This window comes from Triticum dicoccoides, chromosome 7A, assembly GCF_002162155.2.
Source record: "Triticum dicoccoides isolate Atlit2015 ecotype Zavitan chromosome 7A, WEW_v2.0, whole genome shotgun sequence".
In the NCBI taxonomy this organism is placed as follows: Eukaryota; Viridiplantae; Streptophyta; class Magnoliopsida; order Poales; family Poaceae; genus Triticum; species Triticum dicoccoides.
In genome coordinates this window covers 704102516-704108674 of record NC_041392.1, presented here as the reverse complement: position 1 = coordinate 704108674, position 6159 = coordinate 704102516, and the positions used below count along the sequence as shown (strand labels likewise).

At 45.4% G+C, this 6159-nt stretch overlaps 1 long non-coding RNA gene across 1 annotated transcript; it reads left to right on the top strand.

Annotated features, from left to right (window-relative positions):
* Positions 1 to 851: 851 nt before the first annotated feature.
* LOC119331697 lies at positions 852 to 2091 on the top strand. The gene is made up of 2 exons (XR_005160622.1): positions 852 to 957; positions 1833 to 2091. It is a non-coding gene; the product is annotated as an uncharacterized LOC119331697 (long non-coding RNA).
* The last annotated feature ends 4068 nt before the right edge of the window (positions 2092 to 6159 follow it).

The following is a 6159-nucleotide window of genomic DNA, read 5'->3' as shown; positions in this document are numbered from 1 at the left end:
GTGGTTGCCTGCTGCGTGGATATGGGTTGCGGCGCCGTCGCGGGGCGGCCGCCCAGGTGTTCGCGCACGCGGCGTCCGTGGCCATGGCATTCCTTTGGCTGGAGTTCTCGTAGTCGTTCCAGGAGCTGGACATCCTGGCCTCCACGCTGGCCCACGCCGTCACCTTCAGGTTCCGGTTCTGACTGAACAATGCGGGGCTCCCTGCGGCGCGCGCCGCCCGGAGCGGGTCGGCGCCAGTGGCGCTCGCCTGCCAGCTGGGGCTGCTGGGGTGCAACCTGGTGTGCCACGCGGGGGTCGTGTGGATGCACTTCGGCGGGGCAGCAGCTGGCAGGCGCAGCGGCATCGGGGCATGGGTGTTCAGTACGCTCCTGAATGCCGCCCTGCTGTGGGGATTCCTTCACTGCTACGGCACCGCGAGGTGAGAGCGCCGTGAGGTGATTCCCAACCATTGTAATATACAATCCTTTGGTGTACATATAGGTAGGCCGGCATTGGCATTCGGCATCTGCCATCCCAGTGAGATGACGAGGAGGTGACTGCTGCTATAAACCAGACAAAAACAAAATTCAATTTTATCATAGAGATGGGCATACATACATGCATATGCGCGCGGGGGGCGACGATTGGATCGAACCCCACCTGATTAACTTCTTATACTCTGTTCTTGTGTTCATGGCAAGGGGAATTATCTTTTTTTTATTCAGTTCAGTGGTTGACACCTGAGCTGAAAACATCTCAACCAGTTTGTTGGCCTTAACAGGTTGATTTCAGTGTGTCATCTTATTGGAAAACTATTAGCCGCAGAATTTAGCAACAGAAGACGCGCGCGTGGCCTACGGAGAGAATAACGTGCGCGGTATGGCCAAGGAAGAGAAACGCGAGTGACTGTCGTGGCTCTCGCCGGACACGAACGGCGCTTGCGCCGGGCTGGTCTGCTTATAGCTGTTGCTACTCCAGGTTTATTGGTAATGCTATTTTTTTCATTCTATACCCCGTCTGAATTTATAGTTTAATGATGTGTAGGGAAGCACCGACATTGTGCTATATAATAATCATCTTTGATGTGTCTACCGGGACCACCGGGTTAAAATTGTTCTTTCATTTCAAGGATATACTTTGTTTGATGTTTTAACATAAAATGTAGCTGGTACAATCGAATTTAGAAGCCAAAATGGGTGACCAAACATGGTGGTGTTGAACTTGCTTGCCTTGGCTATGGAGAGAAATTATGTAATGAAATTGGTACTTTATAATGTTCGGAGCCCATTGTTAGTGCTTATATTTGCAGTAAACAAGTTAAATAAATAGGTGTGTGCGATGAAAACGAAGGAAGAATACTTACTCCTTTTAACTATTGTAAGTATATATTAATATTTTTTGAGGACAAGTATATATTAATATTAGGTAGAGATAGGAGAGACACTTTCTATGTGAGAACAGTTTTTCTTTCAAGAATGACACTCGGTACTTTTGAACAGATCGTATATGATTATATGATGGAAACTTTGTACTCCCTCCGTCCCAAAATAAGTGTCAGAATTTTGTATTAGCTTTAGTACTGTAAAGTTGTATTAAGCTTGAGACATTTATGTTGGGACGAAGGGAGTATTATTTTGCCATCTTCTTTCCTTTGTGAAACTAGCTGCAGCAGTTAGTAGTTTAAATTGATGCGAGGAAGTAATTAACACAAAACTGCATTCTTCTTACTGATTTTCCCCTTGGAACAGATTTTGTAATTCATGATCAGGTCGTTTTGACACATACTCTTAGGATTTCTATATATCTTATCTTAGCTTTGGGGGTTTTAACATAAGAATGGTATGATGCTCCAGACTCGACGACAAGTGCTATCCTCATGAGGCCAGACAAGTCGTTGTGCCAATCCAGCGAGAGTGTCCAACAGCGGAAAGTCATCTGAAGAATCATGTCCCAGTGAGTAGTCCAGCTCCAGCAACAAGACCACATCTGGCTTCCACCAAGAAGCTGGACCAGCGGCATTGTACTCAGGTAAGCTCATGAATTTTTTTGCAATCCAGACATGGCAGAGTCAAATTTATACTAATAGCTAACATCAGCTTACTGTGGTTTATATGGTCCATGTAAATCTGGCAACGCACGGCTAAACTTCCAACAATTACTTGCTAACAAAAATCAAGTAAAACTAAAGGAATAGTTCTTTCTCTTGCTGAAATAGGTTTGGACGCACTGTGTGGTATATATATGTCAAGTTTAGCCGTATGCAATAATGCAATGCTTATGGTTGATAATTCTACAAATTTAATTAGTGGGCAGCAATAACTGATCAGGCTTTCGTAACTTCTATTTCTATTACTGCAGCATAATTGTTTTTTACATAGAGCTGACTATTACTTCCTTTTTTCGTCAGGAGTACTATTTCCAAGCAAACAACCAACTATCTGCAGAAAAATTCGACATAGTAAAGTAGGTTAAAAATGTTCACAGTCTTACATGTGTTTACACTTAAAAGAATGTTCACACTTTTAAAAAGGTTCAAAATTCCCAAAAATGTTCCAATTTTTCTAAAAAAAATATTTTCATTGTAATTTGTACAAAAACTTAAAATAATCAAAATTTCTTTTTTCAAAAAAAGACATCTGTTCCAAAAAAAGTTCCTCAAAAAGATGCTTCAATTTCTGTAAAAACCTCAGCTTTCCTTAAAAGAGTCCCAATTTTTTGTGAGTTTTATAAAAAAAAGGAAATTTTCGCATTTTCTCGAAAAGTAAAAAATAAAACTGATGGACAACTATTCCATCCAAAACTACTCTTCCATCAGACAAAGAATGCTAAGTTGCTTCTTCATGTCCAAACTTCATCCTACAAAAAGCAATAATCAGTGTAACCTTATTATTGATGTTTATTAAAATTGGATATAGAAAATGGCGCATAAAGTAGGTTGTGCACCTTTTTTTCGCCCGGTGCAACGCACGGGCATTTGTACTAGTTATGCCAATATCTGATATCTTGTTTTCAACATGTAGAATTGGCCAGATATGTTAAATTTTCACAAGCTATCGAGTTGATGGGATGTGGGAAGAAAGCATTCAAATTCTAATAACAGCAGTATGCAAATGAAATTATATATGTGAGTTGATTGGATGTGGGAAACAAGCATTGAAATTCTAGTAAGAGCAGTATGCAATCAAAATTATATATGGCTAGATCGAGGAAGTAGTAGTTGTCATAGTATACCATGCATGACCACAAATCCGTATTTTCACAGTTTTAACATCAAACTAAACATACAACCCAAGTTCTATGACTCCCTGTGATATCACCTCAAAATCAAAAGATGACTTCCACATATAATAAAACAAAACTATATAACTGATAATTGATTTGAATTACCTGTGGGTTGTTCGTGTTTGGGGTCTAATAACAGCAGTATGCAAACGAAATTATATGTGGCTAGAGGAAGTAGTAGTAGTAGTAGTACCATGCATGTGGTCCTCTAATTAACAACAGTAGGCACTGCAATCACTTGCGAAGGGTTGGGCACAAATCTGTTCTGTTGTGCTTGGAATTGGATGGTGCGTGACCGTCTCACGCAGCATGTCAACACGAAGCAAATACTGGCCATGGTACTCCAACCGCTCTGCCCCCTGCCGGAAATCAGTGAAGACTAGGTAGACCACATCGTCTTCGTGCATGCTCAGGACCGGGTACGACGGCAGGATTTTCGGCAAGCCCTTCAGTCGGTGGGTCTGGCCTGCCCAGATCTCTCTCACAGGGTACACCTTGTCTCTCCTCCAAGTTGTCAGGTCCGATAGCAGAGTCCACGAGGTCAAGGATACATTGTGGCAGTCCTTCTCGCCGTAGCCATCCATGGTGACGAATTTGATGAGGCCACCAACGCAGGCCATGGAGCGGAAGTCCTCAGCCTCCGGTGGCCGGCCGTACCTTTGGCTGCGGACGTAGGTCGGGCACCCAGGAGGCAACGGGATGAAGCGGAACTTGATGTCGGCGTCGGGCCGACCCTGCTGTGGTTGTAGCACAGGGAACAGATCACAGATGACGATGCCTTTGAACAAATCAACCCAGCAGAGACTGTGATCTCCGTACGAGAAGCACATGTCAACCGTGAAGACATGGCTGGGAGAGCACATCGGGCGGGGGAAGCGACCAGTCTTCACGACCCAATCTGCGGTGCAAGACTGCCATATCAGGGGAGCGCGGCTTCAGGGGGATAGGTGTTGTGTATCATGGTGAGCTCGCCGAGAACAAAGGCGCCCTCCCCGCCATTGGTGGTCAGGCCAAGGACGGCGGCCCCGATCCCGACGTCCGCGCGCGAGCTGTCGTAGGGGGGCTGCGGGATCGCCGAGAGGGATTTCAACTTGCAGTCGTAGATCGGATAGCCTCCTTCCAGATAGGTGCCGGGACGGTAAGGGCTGGCGTAGTGGGCGACCAGATTCTTGTCCGCGCTCGTGATGAACGCGGAGTCGATGTCTGCGCAGAAGGGCGGGCTGGAGTCTGTAGGCTGGAGTATGCGGAAGGACGAGAGTCGCGGCGGGTTGACGAAGCATGCATCTGGCTCCACGATCTTGAGATAGGAGGCGACGGCGTCTTTTCTTTCTTGGCGGCTTGGTGCACTTGTGCTGCTTCCGCTCGCGACTTCGGTCGATTCTCCGCTCGCGCCATCGAGTTTTTCCGGGTCGTACTCAAAGAGAACCTCGCGGCTGAGCAAAACCGACGACGGAGCCATGGCAAAGCTAGGGTTGTATCGAGGAAAGTGGGAGGAACAGTGCGATTTGGGAGGAGGAAGAGGAAGGCAGAATCTAGATATATATATTTTTTGTACTAGGAAAATTGCTCATGCGTTGCAACGGGAGAGAAAGTATCACACCACTTAATTCAGTACGAGGGGTTCACTTGTGCACCATCATGATGGATCCCGCATACTCCTACCCACACACACCATACCAACTCTCCACCTGGCTCAACACTGCCACTCTACCGATCCAGGAACACCACCCGTGTACCGCCCTCCCCTCGAGCATCTCCTTCTCCTTCTACCCCATGTGTGTTGCTTCATAACGAACTAACACATACTTCTTGCCCGTGTGCCCTGCAGTGCTGTCTGTCAGCCCCTTACTTGTCATGTGCACCCACTTCTTTCCATTCATCCTCGTCCCACCCGGCCATAAACAATCTCCGCCGCTTCTCTATCTCATCCTTTTTTTCTCTTGCGGGATCTCTCGGCCTTTGGCTCCTGCGGCCTCCCAAGCTCCATCACCAAGCCATCATGTATACCTTGGACACCGCGATCCCTCGCATTCAATGTAGTCTTCCATTGCATTGTGATTTTTCATCATGCATGCTACTCCTGCTAGGCTGACAAGTACCGGTGGCCTGGTGGTATTAGAGGATTCCATCAGGACGGCTCTAGACAAGCACATAAGTGTATATTGTTTTTATACTTTCCCTCGATTCAGATATAAACAACACATGCATATATATACACGTCCATCAGGACTCCTTATCAAATTTCAAACTTTATTTTTTTCTAATCTAATCACCTGCGCACACATTGATTGATAGGACTTTGGGTGTGTGGGAAAATCAAGCGAGGCATACATGGTGATATTCAGAAACATATGATTTTCATTAAGATTACATACCCATAGATAATGGGAAGTACTGAGGAGTATGTTGCAACAAGAATAATCATTCTAGTACAAAGGACATATGTTGTTCTCGCTAGGAACTGAACTGCTCAGACACCACCGACGAAGCAGAAGCTGAGGCTGTTTCGTGCTCTCACTCATCCACATGAATGGTAACTGGCCTGGTAATCTTGAAAATTGACAGCTCGTAGTTTTTGAGGCAATGCATTCACTGGGACCTGCAGATCAAGACTGTTTGTCGGGTATGTGGATATTAGGGAGCAGATGAATTGTTTTCAGTAGTGCTGCACATCCCTGATGCATCGAGAGTGCAACCAAGTAGATCATGGGCTGGCTAGCTATGCTAGATCTCATGGATTTGCAAATAATGATGAAAAGTCTTTTAAACCTAAAAATATCCTGAAGGAAAGATTTTAGTTAGGCGTGCAACAATTGACCAACCAAGTCTTAGATATGAACCTTGCCAGAGGGTAATTTATCAATAAAGTAGAACTACGCCTAAACTTTGTATCAAAGC